Source organism: Apodemus sylvaticus, chromosome 19 (genome assembly GCF_947179515.1).
Source record: "Apodemus sylvaticus chromosome 19, mApoSyl1.1, whole genome shotgun sequence".
In the NCBI taxonomy this organism is placed as follows: domain Eukaryota; kingdom Metazoa; phylum Chordata; class Mammalia; order Rodentia; family Muridae; genus Apodemus; species Apodemus sylvaticus.
Window position 1 is genome coordinate 57,907,065 of NC_067490.1, and position 17,037 is coordinate 57,924,101.

The following is a 17,037-nucleotide window of genomic DNA, read 5'->3' on the forward strand; positions in this document are numbered from 1 at the left end:
GAGAAGCATCTTAAAAAATGCTCAACTTCATTAGTCATTAGGGAAATGCAAATAAAAACAACCCTGAGATTTCATCTTACACCAGTCAGAATGGCTAAGATTAAAAACTCAGGAGACAGCAGGTGTTGGAGAGGGTGTGGAGAAAGAGGAACACGCCTCCACTGCTGGTGGGGTTGCAAATTGGTACAACCACTCTGGAAAGCAGTCTGGCGGTTCCTCTGAAAACTGGGCACCTCACTTCCAGAAGATCCTGCTATACCACTCCTGGGCATATACCCAGAAGACTCCCCACCATGTAATAAGGATACATGTTCTACTATGTTCATAGCAGCCTTATTTGTAATTGCCAGATGCTGGAAAGAACCCAGGTATCCCTCAATAGAAGAGTGGATGCAAAAAATGTGGTATATCTACACAATGGAGTACTATTCAGCCATTAGAAACAATGAATTCATGAAATTCTTAGGCAAATGGATGGAGCTAGAGAATATCATACTAAGTGAGGTAACCCAGACTCAAAAGGTGAATCATGGTATGCATTCACTATTAAGTGGATATTAACCTAGAAAACTGGAATACCCAAAACATAATCCACACATCAAATGAGGTACAAGAAGAAAGGAGGAGTGGCCCCTGGTTCTGGAAAGACTCAGTGAAACAGTACTCAGCAAAACCAGAACGGGGAAGTGGGAAGGGGTGGGTGGGAGGACAGGGGAAGAGAAGGGGGCTTACGGGACTTTCGGGGAGGGGGGGGCTAGAAAAGGGGAAGCCATTTGAAATGTAAATAAATTATATCGAATAAAAAAAAAGAGGAAAAAAAAAGTTCTATATATATCTGTTAACTCCAATTGGTTCAAATCTTCAATTAGTTTCATTGTCTCCCTGTTTAGTTTCTGTTTTCCTGATCAGTCCATTGGTGAAAGTGGAGTGTTGAAGTCACCCACAATTATTGTGGTAGGTACAATGTGTACTTTGAGCTTTAATAAAGTTTCTTTTATGAACGAGGGCACCCTTGTATTGGGGGCATAGATGTTCAGGATTGAGAGTTCTTCTTGTTGGATTTTTCCTTTGACCAGCAAGTAGTGACCTTCCATGTCTATTTTGATGACATTAGGTTGAAAGTCAATTTTATCTGAAATTAGAATGGCAACTCTGGCTTGTTTCCTGGGACCATTTGCTTGTAGAATTGTCTTCCAGCCTTTTACTCTAAGGTAGTTTTTGTCTTTGACATTGAGGTGTGTTTCCTGTATGCAGCAAAATGTAGGGTCTTGTTTATGGAACCAGTCCATTAGTCTATGTCTTTTCATTGGGGAATTGAGTCCATTGATGTTTAGAGATATCAAGGAGTAGTGGTTATTGCTTCCTATCATTTTTGATTATAATTTTATACATGTATGGTTATCTTCTTTGGGTTTGATGAAAGAAGCTTAATATCCTGCTCTTTCTAGGGTATAGTTTCCCTTGTTGTAATGGTACTTTCCCCCTATTATCCTTTGTAGGGCTGGGTTTGTAGAAAGATATTGTGTAAATTTGGTTTTGTCATGGAATATCTTGGTTTCTCCATCTATAGTAATTGAGAGTTTCACTGGGTATAGTAGTCTTGGCTGGCATTTGTGTTCTCTTAGAGTCTGCATGAGCTCCGCCCAGGATCTTCTAGCTTTCATGGTCTCTGGTGAGAAATCTGGTGTAATTCTGATAGGTCTTTCTTTATATGTTACTTGCCCTTTTTCTCTTACTGCCCTAAGTATCCTTTCTTTGTTTAGTACATTTGGGGTTTTGATTATTATGTGACGGGAGGTATTTCTGTCCTGGTCCAGTCTGTTTGGAGTTCTGTAAGCTTCTTGTATATTCATGGGCATCTCTCTCTTTAGGTTAGGGAAGTTTTCTTCCATAATTTTGTTGAAGATATTTGCTGGCCCTTTAATTTGTAAATCTTCACTCTCATCAATACCTATAATCCTTCGATTTGGCTTTCTCATTATGTACTGGATTTCCTGGATATTTTGGGTTACACACTTTTTGCATTTTGCATTTTCTTTAACTGCTGAGTCCATGGTTTCTATGGTATCTTCGGCATCTGAGATTCTTTCTTCTATCTCTTGTATTCTGTTGTTGATATTTGCATCTATGGTCCCTGATTTCTTCCCAAGGTTTTCTATCTCCAAAGTTGTCTCCCTTTGTGCTTTCTTAGTTGTTTCTACTTCTGTTTTTAGATCCTGGAAATTTTTGCTTAGTTCTGTCATTTGCTTGTGTTTTCCTCTAATTCTTTAAGCGATTTTTGTGCTTCCTCTTTCATGACTTCTGCCTGTTGATCAAGGTTCTCCTGTATTTCTTTAAGTGATTTTTGTGTTTCCTCCTTATTGGCTTTTGTATTCTCCTGAATTTCTTTAAATGATTTTTGTGTTTCCCTTGTAAGGGTTTCTAATTTTTGATCCATTTTCTCCTGAATTTCTTTAAGTATGTCCTTCATGTGTTCATGTGTTAAGTATGTCCAGCTTCATGACCAGTGATTTTAAATCCAAATCTTGTTTTTCTGGTGTGTTGGGATATCCAGGACTTGCTAATGTTGGAGAATTGGGTTCAGATGCTGCCATAATGCCTTGGTTTCTGTTAGTAACGTTCCTACGTTTGCCTTTAGCCATCTGGTTCTCCCAGGAGTTAGATGGTCTTACTGTCACTGGCTGGTGCTTCAACCTACTGTGGATCTTTAAGGTTATCTCTGCAACACTGGATGACTGGGTTTCTTCTGGCACTGATTACTGATGTGCTGGCTTCCTATTTTGTGCCTTTGGAGTTCTTCTCAGTCTTGCCTCAAGCAATGTTATACTTAGGTTGTCAAGGTCAACCAGGTGTCCTCTGTCTGCTCTATTATGGAGGGAAGAAGTTGTGGTGGGGGTCACTCCCTCTGTTGATTCTCACATAGGACACAGGTCCTGTGATGGACTGGCCTGCAGATGAACCACCTATGTGCTCAGTTCCTGAGTGCAGGCAGACCCCTGACGGTTTGCACCACCAGAAATCTAAAGCTCAGGGTGATACAGTAACTAGTGATCCTTTCGTGTCCCTGCAGGCAGCAAGTATGGCCGCGGGGCTTCTCTCCTTCTACAGCTCCCTGGCAGGACACGGGCCAAGCCCAGTGGGCTGGCAGACAAAAGCTGCCTCCCTTTATTTCTTTAAGGGATTTTTGTTTCCCCTTTAAGGGCTTTTACTGTTGACACATGTTCTCCTGTATTTCCTTAAGGGAGTTATTTATGTCTTTTTGAAGTCCTCTGTCAGCATCATGAAACGAGATTTTAAATTCAACTCTTGCTTTTCTGGTTTGTTGGGAGTATCTGGGTCTTGCTGTAGTGGGAGAACTAGATTGTGATGTTGCCAAGTAGCTTTGGTTTCTGTTGGTAGCGTTCTTGCACTTGCCTTTTACTATCTGGTTATCTCTGTTATGAGTTAGTCTTGCTGTCTCTGGCTGGAGGTTGTCTCTCCTGTTGGCCTATAAGCCTGGGTCCATGCTCATGGAAGACCAACTCTTTTCTTGCAGGGTTGGTGCACAGAAGGTTGTGGAACTGCCTGACTCCCTGGTATAAATGGAACCTGTAAGCCTCCTGTCCACCGATCGTATGACCTGTGCCCTCCTAGCTGGTCCCCTCCAGAGAGATATTGGAGAGATGGTGGAGATGTTACCTCCGCACTCAGAAGTGGAGGCACTGCTGGGAGATCATTCTCTCCTGACTTGTGCTCAGAAGGCTGTGGAGCTTCCTGGCTCCCTGTTTCAAATGGCAACTGACTGGAAGACGCCTGCCCCACCTGCTCCACTGATCTCATGTCCTGTGAACTCCTAGCTATTCCCCTTCAGAGAAAAGGTAAAAATCTCACCTCCATGCTCCAAAGTGATAGCACTGCTGGGATATCACTCTTTCCTGGTTGGCCATGCACAGAAGGCAGTGGAGCTGCCTGGCTCCCTGGTATAAATGGTAATCAGAAGATGCCACACTTTATTTTCTTTAACAGTGTCTATAAATATCAAGCATGTGGCACTAATAACTTAATTCCATGTGTTTTTCCTGCTCTGTCATTTGCTGTTATTCTGTTGCTGTTCCTAAGTAGGATATATTGAAAATGAAAACTTGTACAGGGTCCATATCGGAAATCTCTTGCTGACTAGGTTTACAGTAAATGGAACATCTATCCACTGTTTATAGGAGTGCAAATTTATAGCTACTACAAAAATCAGTGTGGGGGTTCCTCGGGGATTTGGGACTAGATATGTCTAGAATCCAGCTATTCATCTCTTGGGTATACACAAAGGACCTTAAACCCTACTACAGAGAATGTTGCTCACCCATGTTCACTGAAGCTGTATTCATAATAGCCAGAAATTTGAAGCTGCCTTAATAATTGTCAATGGATGAATGGATGAAGAAAATGTTGTACATTTCCACAATACAATATTTCTCATTCATTAATAAATGAAATTATGAAATTCACCAGTAAATGTGTGGAAGTAGGAAAATCATCCTGAGTAATGTACTCCAGAACCAAAAAGATACATTTGGTATGGTATATATTAACTTGTATTTGAATGCTACGTGTTAATTCATTGATCATCTAGCTACAGTGTACATATCCACAGAAGTTAGGTATCTAGTAAGATAATAGGGGTAGTATCTACCTAAGAATGTAAAACACAATATATACTTATGGGTGTATATAACAAGAACTAGAACAGGAGTAACAAACACAGAGAAGAAGAAAAAAGGAAGTTGAGGGAGGAAATGAAAGAAAGGACAGATAAATCTTAGCATCATTTGAAGGGTGTGATGGAAACCTAATCAAGTAGAAGCTTCCTAAAATATATGCATATATGAAGGCAACCAATAAAAATGGCAAATAATAGTTGAGACAGAACTTATCTCTCATCTCCTAATGGGACTTCCAGTCAGAGGAATGGATTAATTTAATGGTGTTGATGTTTGTGGTACTAAAAGTACACTGAAGAGTTTCCAGAGAAGAAAGGCAAATGATAACCCAGACACAAACCTTTCTATCTATAATGGGCCAATATATGTAAGATACATTGATACAATGGTGGCACATAAGTTATGGGAGTAACCAACTATTCCCATCCCTGACACTGTTGGACGCCCAAGAACCTGAGACTAGATACACTAGTGATATAGATAAAAACTCAGTACTGCTAAGGGGCTATAGCAATAAAATTATCCCTTGGAGCATTTTGCAATATTTGTAGACTAGTGCCTTGCTCAGCAACTTACAGAGAAGCTTCCACATGCAGTGTATGGGAACATATACAGAGATTCATAAATGAACACAGTACAGAGAATGAAAAACTTAGAAGCAGTCACTCCTAAATGGGGACTCTCTATCAATTATTTTCCTGAAAGAGCTCAATGAATCTTGCACAAGAGTAGGCAAAAAGAAGGTAAGAGTTAGAGAAAATGAAAGAGTATAAGAGTCAGAGGGGATGAGACCACTAAGGATATGAGGCCTTCTAAACACAGGAGTACGAAAGCACTTGTGAACTCCCAGAGACTGTGGTAGGATGCACAGGGCCTGCACAGGTGCATCAGATTGGGATCCCAACACTGAGAAGACAAGTAGACACAGTTCCCATCCCTAACCCAGAAACAAAAATGCAAGTGTAAAGTTAGTTTTCCCTAGCAAAGTCACTCTTAAACAAAAACAATAATAATAACAACAACAACAAACAAAGAAAAAATATCAGGGGAAAGAAATTACTAAGACTGCCAATACTTTATTTAAAAGTACCAGAGAAAGGGGTCAACCTTGTATTTCTAGTGAAATTTCTTTGAGTTTCTCTCCATTTAAGTTCGTTTGTCCTGTGAGTATCCTGTAAACTTGATTATGATTTAACTATATTCCATTTCTCAGGACCTATGGTGGTAGATTTGCTGTGCTATGGTTATGCTGGCTGTTTGATCATGTTTTCATTCTGGTATCTAAGCAACTAGATTTGGGGTGATTGTGATTCTAGGTGTTTATGTCCTGTCTTTGTAGGCTTGCTTTTCTACTTGCCTTCTGTTGTCTTCCATGGATTTTAGGAGCTTGTGTTGGCTGTGGGTTGCCTAATAAAGAGTCTTTCTGTGTCCCTGCCAGGTGGAAACCCTGTGGATTTCCAGACAAAATGCCTTAGGTACTAGGAGCTGACAAAAATGAATGGATATAGGCTAGGAGAGTGGGGGTGAGAAAATCTGTAGGAGGGAGGGAGGACAACTGGGTCTACCCCAAGGGTCTGTGGAGTGCACAGGGGAAAGAAAAATGGTAGACAGGTCTTAATAAGCTGACTGTTGCACAATGGGAATGAGATTAGAGAATTGCAAATATAGGTCTGGAAGGACAGTGAAGATCACCTACTTGGTTCACTTATCAACATAGAAATCTTAATATAGATAGCTGTAGAGATATAACTTGGTAGTACAGCTGGACTTATTCTCCAGCAATGGAAAAAATAGAAATGGAAAAAGCAATATCATGATCCATTTTGTCCCTCAATTCCATTGTTTTCAGGAAAGGTTTTGGATATTTCCTATCTACAACTGACTGATGCTTCAAATTAGACAAAGTTCAACACAATGCAACCCATTAATGTGTAGAAATCTTTTGGCAACATCCTGTAATTGCATTTCTGTTGATGACTTTCAAGAAGTAAGGAGATTTTATTAGAAGTAAAACAAAGTAATGATTTATTTTCTGTAGAAAGGAAATAGTACTTAAGGTGCAACCCAATTTTTCTATGGCCCCACCTGTCACTTGGCCATGCTCACCATTCATGCTCATCATAGTAATGATGATTTCCTAACATGAACTCTAAACTTCACATAGAACAAATATTTGCTGTATTTAGATTTTCTTCATTAGTCTGATAAATCATGAATTCTTTGAAAATAAATGATAGAATAAACAATTGTTGACAAATATATAATTTCTTACATTATTTTCTACTGTAATATATGTACTGTATTTTTTTCCTGTCAGAAATGTATAGTTTTGCTATATATCAGCCCTCTACTTGTGGTATTCATATCAGAAACTGCCCCCGTGAACTATTGACTACAATAGTTTTCTCTAAATCAGAGAAACTCAGTGTGCTTCCCAGAGTTCTGAGCTCTTATCAGCTCTCTGGTGATTACAGGTCTACTAAGGACTGAAAACCACTGAGCTGAGACATCTAAACCCAAGATCACAAAACAATTCAACAACTATGTGGAAATTTTAGGGATTTCCTGTCCCTGGTAAGAGAGGATCAGAATAAATGAAGTAACTTTTGTCTATGTCCAAATTTCCATTTCAAAAGAGAGTACAACTCCAAGTCCATCCCCTCTCCTCAAGAAAACAGCTCACCACATTTGTTCTCCAGGGACATAATAAAATTTAAAAGTCTGCACTGTGGACAATAAATATCAGAAATTGCTGATCATCTTGGAGAACCACATATATAACAAGTTGTCCTATAGTGAGTATCCTGAACTTGGATGAGGAAAGATGAGTATTTTATGGAAATTCTAACACAACCATACACTGTAACTTAGTTTGGAAAGCAAGGCTATCATTAGAACAAGTTAGCAAGGGCACCTTAGTGAAAAAAGAGCTGGTTTTTTAAATTTATAGAAATATAATAATGGACCATGTTAGAAGACTACTGATTGAATGAAGTTAACATGTTACATTCTTACATGTGTAACATTTCTATAAAATGTTAAAGCATTTCTACAACTGTTCTCAGATATCAACAAGAGAGACCATCAAAGTTAGACAAGCTCAGTGTGATTGTTACTGTCACTTGTGTCTTTTTTGACATGTGTAAATTTTTATAACTCAATGGCGATATTATTACTTAAGTTACTCTCATATTTTTCCTATGAAAATATATAACTCTAAGCTGATGAAACTACCTCTGTGAATCAAGGGAGACCTGTTTTTGTAAGGACTCAATCATGCCTCCTATCTCATTTACATGAATGATCTCTATTTCTCAGATTTCTCAACTCAGTGTACTAATTTAATTGTCAGATTAAAATATTAATATTGAATGAACTAGTTTGATATATCAGATTCAAATATTAATTTAAATGAACCAATATTATTTACTATGACCCAATATTAAATTTAGTATGAACAATAGTTATAAATATGTTTATCATTTGGCCAACATAAAAGAAAAGTGCTGTCAAAACACAGAATTTGAAAAGATGAAAACTGTGAGAAACATAATGGAGATCTTTGATTTGCTCTGATTTCCTCTGTGTATATGAGGTGTCAAACATATCAAACAGTATGAGGATATTATAGAATGATTCAAGATATAACTGAGGTACACAAAGCAGGATACAAGAGATTTTCAAACAAAAAAGTTGTATCAGATGAAACAAAAGTTACCAACTTTAACAGTGAATTATTTTCCTATAGATAGAAGATTTTTTCTGTGAGCTCATAATGATTTGAATTATCAGCATGCCACTGCCACAGGTCCAGGGACTAATTTTTTTCATGTCATGGTTGGTTGTAAAACCACCTTAATTGTAATCACTTTCCAACATCATGTTAGGTATTTGGATATATGTTTATCTTTTGAGAAAGAGGTTTGAGGGAGATGGAGTGAGTTTTTCCTGTCATAAGAAAGGTGGAATTAAATGAAAAATGCCTCAACATTGAAAAGAGTGACCTAAAATTTTACTCTGCAATTACATTTGTTAGCACAAAAATTTTAAGTAAACTTGAAAATGTGTGATGATATTTTATTTGATTTGTTAATTAGAACTCACTAAAGAACAACAAAAAAGGAACATGGAGGAAGCTGAAACTCCATTAAATACTTACTCATTGAGTTCCAAACACCAACATAATTATGCCTTGGAGCATTCTGCAGTTTTGTAGACTAGTTCCTTGCTTAACATCTTCAGAGAAGCTTCCATATAGAGTATATGAGAACAAAGACAGATTTACAGCAGATCAGTGTACAGAGAATGGAAACCTTAGAAGCACTCACTCCTAAATGGGGAATCTCTATCAATTCTCTCCATCAGAGCTAAAAGAATCCTGCAAAAGAGGAGGCAAAAATAAGGTAAGAGTTAGAGGGGATGAAAGAGTATAAGAGCCAGAGGGGATGGAGGCGACTAAGGAAGTGAGACCTTCTAAACACAGGAGTACTAAAGCACTTGTGAACTCCCAGAGACTGTGGTAGGATGCACAGGGCCTGCACAGGTGCACCAGATGGGGTCCCAGCACTGAGAAGAGAAGTAGACACAGTTCCCATCCCTAACCCAGAAATAAAAAGGCAAATGTAAAGTTAGTTTTCCCCAGCAGAGTCTCGCTCTAAAAACAAAATCAATATTAAAAACAACCAAAAAAATCAAACAAACCCATTGATACTTAATGATAATCAGTTACGCTTACAGGTAGGAGCCTAGCATAACTGTCATCTGAGAAACTTCATGCAGCAGCTGATGGAAACAGATGCAAACTATAGCAAAACTTTTGGTAGGTCTAAGGGAGTCTTGTGGAAGACTCAAGAAAAAGGATTGAGTGCCCCAGAAGGATCATGGTCACCTCAAGAAGATCTACAAAACCAGGGCCTATTGAGGCTCAAATAGTCTCTACCACCAACCAAAGAACATCCATACACATGTGTAGCTTGATCTTCATAGCAGTCCCATAACAACTGGAACTGATGCTATCTCTGACACAGACTCTCTTGGAAGTCTTAGGATTTCATTCCCCTACCTGGGCTGCCTTGTCTGACCTCAATGGAAAAGGATGCAGTTAGTCCTGATGCAACCTGGTATGCTAACGTGGGTGCCATAGGAGCCTTCCTCTTTTCTGACCAAAATGGAAGGATGGAATAGGGAAAGGGGAGTTGCAGCATAGACCTGGAAAGAGGTAGGAGGACTGTGATCAGAATATAAAGTGAACACATTAATTGTAAAAGAGAAAAAAAACCCACAATGTCATCTTTGGAGGTTGTATGTCTCATGTTTTGTCAGGGCATTTTTATTAACCTTACAGGTCCTTTCCAGATGTTCTATGGCTTCTGATTTTGATTTCTTTATGGAATCCGTGGGTACTGTGCATGAACATGAGTGTATGTCTGCATTTACTTGTGTTTCACATGGTTTACTTTGGCTGTATTTCTCTGCTTTACTTTGTGTGTGTGTGCGTGTGTGCATGAGTGTTTGTGTGTGTGTGTTTGTGTGCACGTGCGTGCATGTGTGTATGTCCTGTTGCAATTTTTTTTGGTTTTAGTTTATATTTTATTATTATTATTATTACTATTACTATTATTATAAATTTAGATGTCTGGCAGTATGTTATAATGAGAGACAGATTGTGGAACTGGATTTGAGGGCAGGTAAGAGGTAGCTTGGAGGCATTTGGAAAGGGTAAATCATAATCATATTATATTTTGTCTTTGTCCATTTTTTCTTTTTTATATAGGCTACTAGTCTTTATGTGATTGTTTTGTTCCTTGCTACTTTGCTGAAAATGTTTATCAGCTGTAAGAGCTCCTTGGTGAAACTTTAAGATCACTTGTATATAATTATATCATCTGAAAATAAAGAAATTTTGACTTCTTCCCTTCCTATTTTCTCCCCTTGGCCTCCTATAGTTGTCTTACTGTTCTTGCTAAGACTGTCAATACTATATTGAAAACATCTGGAGAGAGTGGTCATTTTTTTCTTCTTAGTGTAATTTCTTGAGTTTCTCTCCATTTAAGTTGAATGTGACTGTGGGTGTCCTGTAAATTGCCATTATTATGCTTTAACTATATTCCATTTCTCAGGACCTGTTGTGGGAGTGTTACTGGGCTCTGGGGAAAAATGTGCTGTTTGATAATGTTTTCATTCTGGCATCTAAGAAACTAGATTTACGGTGATTGTGATTCTAGGTGTTTATATCTTGTCTTGTTTTGGTAGAGTGTGTTTTCTACCCCTTGGATCCTGTTGCCTTCACTGGATTTTAGGAGCATGTGATAGCGGTGGGTTGCCTGATACAAAGTTTTTCTGTGTCTCTGCCAGGTACAGACATTGTGGATTTCCAAACAGAATGTTTATCTAGGTGTTGTGAGGTGATAAAAATGAATGTGGATAGGTCAGGAGAGTGGGGTGAAAAATCCATAGGAGTGGGGGAAAATTGGGTCTGCCCCAAGGGTCTGTGGAGTCCACAGGGGAAGGAAAGAGGGTAGAGAGGCCTTTCAAGCTGACTGCTCCACAATGGAAATGAGATTGGAAAATTGGAAATGTAGGTGTGGAAGGATAGTGACAATCACATACTTGGTTCATTTATCCATGTAGAAATATCAATATAAACAGCTGTAGAGATATAGCTTGGTAGCACAGCTGGACTTATTCTTTAGCGATGGAAAAAACAGTAATTGAAAATGCAATATTAGGATCCATTTTGTCCCTCAATTCTATTGTTTTCAGGAAAGCATATAGGTATCATCCATCTACAACTAACTGATGCTTCAAATTAGGCAAAGCTCTACACAGTGCAATCCATCCATTGTGCAGAAAGGTTTTGGAAAAATCCTATAATTGCATTTCTACTGATAATTTTCAAGAAATCATGAAATTTTATTTGTTGCTAAACGAAGTAATGCTTTGGGTTCTGTAGAAAGTAATAATTAATTTTTAAGGAGTGAACCAATTTTTCTATAGCAGCACCTGTGTGTTGGCTCAGCACTCATCTGTATCTGATGATTCCTTAACACATACTCAAAACTTCACATAGGAGAAATATTTCTGTATATAGATTTCTACCATTGGTCTAACTGATAAATTATAAATCCTTTGATATTAGCTGTTAGAATAAACAATGATGGACAAATGTATAAATTCCTATGTTGTTTTTCTATTGTAATTTACATATTTTTGCATGTCAGAAATGCACAGTTTTGCTACCTAGTAGCCCTCTACTCTGAAATTCATACTAGTTTCTGCCCTTCCTGCAATGGCTAAATCAGAAACACTCATTGTGGTGACCAGGGTTCTGATCTCTAATCAGATCTCTGGGAGATTCACAGGTCTAATAAAGACTAAAAAAACATTGATATGGAACAACCAAACCTCAAGCTCACAAAATCCTTTAACATCTCTGTGGAAATTGTACTGACTCCATGTCCCAAGTGACATGGGGTCAAAGTAAATGAAGTAACTTTGTCTAAGTCTAAATTTCCATTTCAGAAGACAGTACAATTTTACGTCCATCCCTTCTCTGCAAGAAGACAGCTCACCATAATTGTTCTTTAGGGACATAATATGATTTAAAAGCCTGCAAGCATGCACAAGAAATATGAGAAATTGTTGATCAGGTTGGAGAGCCACATACACAAATCATCCTGGAGAGAGTTTCCAGAACTTGAATGAGGAAAGATAAGTATTTAATGGAAATTCTAACACAACCTTAAAACCTTAGGTTGGAAAAGCAAGGCTATCACTAAAACAAGGAAGCAAGGGCAACTTACTGAAAAGAAACCAATTTTGAAAATTCATATAAACATAATAAGAGACCATGTGAGAAGACTGCTGAATGAGAAAAGTTAACATGTTATATTCTGCACATGTTACACATCTGTAGACAGTTAAAGCACTTCTTCATCACCTCTCAGATATCAACATTACAGGCAGCCCAAATATCCATGGTCAATGTCCTTGTGTGTTTTTTGATATGTGTAAGTTATTATAACTCAATGCCTATATTATTATTTAATCTATGAACACAATTTTTTTTCTATTTAAATGCATAGCTGCAAAATTATGAAACTCTCGGTGGGGATCAATGGGCACCTATTTTAGGAAGGACTCAAATGTGCCTCATTTCCATGAATGATCAATATTACTCAGCTTTTTCAACTCTCAGTTTACTGGTTTGATTTTCAGATTAAAATATTAATATTAAATGAATGAGTTTGATTTATCAGATAGAATTGTTAATTTAAATGAACCAATATAAAATTTATTATGTACAATAATTATAGGTATGTTTATCATTTAACCAACCTCAAAGAAAAATACCAAACAAAGAATTTGAAAGGATGAAAACTGTGAGAAACACAAGGAGATCTTTGATATACTCTGATTTCTATTCTGTATATGAAGTATTGAAGAAATCAAGCAGTTTGAGGATATTCTAGAATGATTCAATTTATGATTGAGGTAGACAGGGCAGGAGACAAGAGGCTTTCAAATATAAAAGCTGAACCAGATGGTACAACTTTATCTAGTTTATTTAACAGTGTTTTATTTTCTCATAGGTGGTGGATCTTTCTGTGGAGCACACACTGGTTTGAATTCAGCCTCATGCTGACACAGGTCTAGGGTCTTAGTTTCTAAAATCATTGTTGGCTGCAAGATCACTTTAATTACATTCAAATTCCAATATCCTTTCAGGTATTTTGATGTAGGTTCATTCTTTGAGAAAGAGGTGTGAGCATGCTGGACTGTGTTTTTCTTGTCACTAGAGATGCCATTAAATAAAAAATGCCTCAAGTTTGAAATTGGTGACCTCAAATTTTATTCTGCAATTGTTTTTGTAAGTACACAAATTTTAAGTAATCCTGAAACAATGTAATGAAATTTCACTTTATTCTATTGCCTAGACTTCATGATTGGAACAAAAAATAAAATTATGCTGAAATCTGACAATTCATTTTATGTTCATCAGCCACCAAACACCAATATGCAACTGTAAGGGGAGAATGATGAGTTATTTTCAATCCCTCAGATATCAAAAGGACAATGAACTAAAGCAAGAGTTTATTAAAATCACAAATGACATTAAATTTGCAATCTCTTATTGGGTATTGGCCATTTTCCTCACATCTTAAACCATGTCAAGAAATCGCCATATGCCTTTGCAATTGTTTCAGCTTTTGGTAAGAGCTAATAACTCTTTGGTAGCTACATCTGAAGGCTAGTGATAGCAGTTAAATTCAAATGGAAGCTGCTTGTCTCCAAAACACTCCGTAAATGAAATAGGATATCTAAACTGAGAGTATCATGTGAGCATTCACTTTACACAAACATTATTCTTTTTTATTTCAATAACTCCTGCATAGTATTCAAAAGCATTTTTACACTTCATTCAACAATAACCAATATCCTCTTGCTATAATAACAGTATTTTTTTAAGAGAGAATAGCTGTTTCCAGTGGACAAGCAAACCATGTTTTAATTCCTGGTATATTTTCTAAAAATGACTATTTCAATTGCTAACATGGTTCCCTGCCTCAGCTAGAAATAATAAATCTTATCTATGTTTAAAAACTCATTCCACAGTCCATCATCACTGACTGACTACTGAAGACTTAAAGAAAAGCAATGGGTTTCATTTGTGGTATTGGAACAAACAAATGCACATTTCTTGAGAGGACCTGTGATGAACCACATGTACACCTGTAGCTACCGCTTTATGACTGGATAGTGTGCAATGTATGGAGATGAGAAAAATGCGCTCTCACTTAAATTTCTCAACAAGTATAGATTGATGACAGAGATAAATAGAAAAAATATATAAATATAGATAGATAGTAGATGATAGAAGATAGATAGTATATAGAGACTAATTATTGAAATAAATATTGATGAACAGATAAATATTGCCTAAATATATTTCTGCTAAATATAACATACTGTTTTATGTTACAGCTGCCATGACAACTTTTGTTTTCACAATGATTATGAAAAATATAACTACAGTGAGTGGATTTCTTCTCATGGGTTTGTCTGACAACCATGACCTGCAGATCTTGCATGCTTTGTTATTCTTGGTGACATACCTATTTGGCTCAGCAGGGAACTTCATCATTATCACCATCACAACACTGGACCCACAGCTCCAGTCTCCAATGTATTACTTTCTGAAGCACCTTTCCATTCTGGACTTCTCATTCCTCTCTGTCACAGTTCCCCAGTATGTTGACAGTTCCCTGGCACGAAGTGGCTATATTTCATATGGACAGTGTATGCTTCAGGTGTTTTTCTTCACAGATTTGGCCTGGAGTGAGACAGCCATTCTCACAGTGATGTCTTATGACCGCTATGTGGCTATCTGCCTCCCACTGCACTATGAGTCCCAGAAAGTGCACTTGGGCTGTGGCAGCTGTGTGGTTAAGTGGAAGCATCTCTGGAACTTTATACACAACAAGTATACTCTCTATCAGATTCTGTGGTGAGAGAATAATTCATCAATTCTTTTGTGATGTCCCCCAGTTGCTCAAGCTCTCCTGCTCTAATGATTACTTTGTAATAATGGGAGTGGTCAATTTCCTGTCTGCAATGGCCTTTTTCTGCTTTATTGGGATTGTCATCTCCTATGTCCACATATTCTCCACAGTTTTCAGGATGCCCTCTGCTGAAAGCAGGTCTAAGGTCTTTTCTACTTGCCTTCCCCATCTCTTTGTTGTCTCATTGTTTCTTTCTACAGGAGCCTTTGCATATCTAAATCCAACCTCAGACTCTCCAACTGCGTTAGAATTTTTATTCTCTATCTTTTACACAGTACTACCTCCAACTCTCAATCCTGTTATTTACAGTCTGAGAAGTAAGATCCTAAAGAATGTTGCAAGGAAGTTACTGTTTAGTACAAAATTCACTGGTTGGAATCATTTGACCCATTGTTTATGATTGTTAAATTATATATGTGAATGATTTTATTCATTGGTTTTTCTTTAAATTCTTATGGAGTATCATGTTTTGTTTTGTTTTCCTATACATAAACTATGTTATAAAATGATGTACTTATGGAAGTACATTGTCTTCTTTCTTTGTATTTTAGTATTAAAAATGATGTTCCTTCAAATTAATAAAAAATTTAATAGCCTCATAACATAGATTCACTCGTTTTTAGTTCCTAACACATACACATGAAGACATACTGACAATCTCATTACATTTCTAATATGTTTACAGAGGTAAAATTACAAAAATTTAAACACAGCCATAATCCTAATAGCCCTAGGTCTACCACCAAGTTATAAATTTAAGTCAATAATTTACGTTTCAAGTTTTCTTTTAAAATTATTCTTAAAATAATAATTATTAATTATTTTAGTACAAAATTCACTGGTTGGAATCATTTGACCCATTGTTTATGATTGTTAAATTATATATGTGAATGATTTTATTCATTGGTATTTCTTTAAATTCTTGTGGAGTGTCACGTTTTGCTTTGTTTTCCTATACGTAAACTATGTTATAAAATGATGTACTTATGGAAGTACATTGTCTTCTTTCTTTGTATTTTAGTATTAAAAATGTTGTTCCTTCAAATTAATAAAAAATTTAATAGCCTCATAACATAGATTCACTCGTTTTTAGTTCCTAACATATACACATGAAGACATACTGACAATCTCATTACATTTCTAATATTTTTGCAGAGGTAAAATTACAAAAATTTAAACACAGCCATAATCCTAATAGCCCTAGGTCTACCACCAAGTTATAAATTTAAGTCAATAATTTATGTTTCAATTTTTCTTTTAAAATTATTCTTAAAATAATAATTATTAATTATTTTAGTACAAAATTCACTGGTTGGAATCATTTGACCCATTGTTTATGATTGTTAAATTATATATGTGAATGATTTTATTCATTGGGTTTTCTTTAAATTCTTGTGGAGTGTCATGTTTTGCTTTGTTTTTCTATACATAAACTATGTTATAAAATGATGTAATTATGGAAGTACATTGTCTTCTTTCTTTGTATTTTAGTATTAAAAATGTTGTTCCTTTAAATTAATAAAAAAATTAATAGCCTCATAACATAGATTCACTCATTTTTAGATCCTAACACATACACATGAAGACATACTGACAATCTCATTACATTTCTAATATTTTAGCAGAGGTAAAATTTCAAAAATTTAAACACAGCCATAATCATAATAGCCCTAGGTCCACCACCAAGTTATAAATTTAAGTCAATAATTTATTTTTTAATTTTTATTTTAAAATTATTTTTGTCTAGCAATATACATTTGCTAGACAAAATATACATCTAG

The 17,037-nt window shown here is 36.5% G+C and overlaps 1 pseudogene; it reads left to right on the forward strand.

Moving 5' to 3' along the window:
* Nucleotides 1–14,704: 14,704 nt before the first annotated feature.
* Nucleotides 14,705–15,656, forward strand: LOC127669270 (olfactory receptor 14J1-like; annotated as a pseudogene).
* Nucleotides 15,657–17,037: the final 1,381 nt, after the last annotated feature.